The sequence below is a fragment of the Rhinichthys klamathensis genome, unplaced genomic scaffold (genome assembly GCF_029890125.1).
Source record: "Rhinichthys klamathensis goyatoka isolate OS25496 unplaced genomic scaffold, OSU_Roscu_1.1 h1tg000475l_1, whole genome shotgun sequence".
Lineage (NCBI taxonomy): Eukaryota > Metazoa > Chordata > Actinopteri > Cypriniformes > Leuciscidae > Rhinichthys > Rhinichthys klamathensis.
This window is the reverse complement of record NW_026606963.1, coordinates 572,501-574,348: the sequence shown is the minus strand read 5'-3', so window position 1 is coordinate 574,348 and position 1,848 is coordinate 572,501.

Sequence of the window (1,848 nt, the reverse complement as noted above, 5' to 3'; positions counted from 1 at the left end):
TTGTTGGTCACGGTAACCCCGCCCCCAGCCCCTGACGCAAGCGGTTCTTACTTGGCTCTGTTCTAGACCAGCAATGATTTGGTGCTACTTAAGAACCACTTTTCCTGGTTCGGAGCTGGTGCTTTGCGTGTGGAAAAACAAAGAACCGAATTGAAACTAGGCTCTGGCTCCGAACCAGCACCAGCTCTGCCTTGGTGGAAAAGGGGTATGAGTCCGCACTTTCGCGACGTAACGCCGCTTTGAATGTCGGGAAGAAGTCTGCTTTGGAGTCCGCATCAGCGCGGCTTTGGCAAAAGTGCGCATCAAGAGCGCAAATCGACCGCAGAGGGGGGCGCTCGCGAGCACCCTTCTGAGATCTAAAAATGACAAATGGGACACACTGCGGTCTCACGGACTTAACGGACACGCGCACGCGGCAGCCATTGTAAGTCCACAAGACCGAAAGTGCACATGAAGTGTGCCATTTGGGATTGGGCCTTAGGTCTAAACCATAGACAGTATAAGAAGTGGACAGAGCCATCTCATTGGAACTCAGTTGAGACATTTGAAGCCCATTTTTAGCGATTTTTGAGCACTTCCGTTCCTGACGCGCAGACTCAAACCGACTCAAACTAAGCTTGATGACGTGAGCAACCTGTCTGACAGACGTTAATCTTCTAGTAGCTGTGTGTGAAAATTGCCAACGTTAATCTTGCAGAGACGGGGAACTTGAGCAAAGAGTTCTTTGGCGTGAGTGAGCAGGAGTAAGAATTCCGTTGCTTTTATGGACTCATTATCTATGGGCTTCTCCCTTGACGGGACGTCCCCCCGATTGCCTGCGAGCTTCTCCTCCTGTCTGTACGGTAATTTCTGTACAGCGCGACAGAGAGTCGAGTGGTTATGACGCTATCGTTAGCCTATTTTTACTAAATCTGTTTCTACGGGCCCATAATGTAACATAGAAGGTAATGGAGCCCTTTATACATTGTCGTGTTTCTTTAGAAATAAATAATGGACAAATGGAGTCTTTAAACGCCTCAGATGTAAAGTTATTCGCTGTCAAAGTGACGCCAAAATGAATGGGAGTCAATGGAAATGCTAACGCAAGTGAAGTTCTGCTACAACATGGCGGCACCCGGCCGGCTTCAACTTCCGGTCGATGGATTACACCCTTGGTCTAAACCAGCGCTATAGACCTTATGTGGCCCCACCCCTTTTCAGTGCTGCGCTCGTTGTCTTTTGACTTCCGGTCTGTATTTTCACACCGATCTTGCATGGGTATGAATGAACTGCTCGTAAAAAAATTCCCGGTCGACATTTGTTATCTGCTTTACAATACTTATGATAAACATTACAATGCTCATGATAACTTTTGTTAACTCTACAATAAGTAAATCCACTTCACCAGCTAATTACTCCTGGACAGCGATGCCATAGAAATATACAGAGCGACCGCAAAAACGGAAGTTCAAAGACAATATTCTAAAGAGGACGGCGCCCACGTTTCTCTGGTGCATAAAGTCTATAGGAACTATCCGTGACGTTAGTGTTCGCTGATTGGTCGAATGCACGCGAAACACCAGCACCCGCCATTTTTTAAAAAGCTGTGTAAACACAGATTACAGCCTATATATTTACTCCAGAAACTGAATCTACGAACACGTAAAACAGTGATAGAAGAACATCTCAACCTTTACGGCGAGGAGAAAATTTGAGCAACACAACTTTGAGGGAACCAAGAGAAACATGATTATGTATTTCTGCTCAGCAAAACTGGACATCAACCACACAGCAAACGCTAATAACTTTTCATTACTGTCTACTTTCTATGCATAACAGTTCTATCTAATAACGTGTTAGACAGATCGT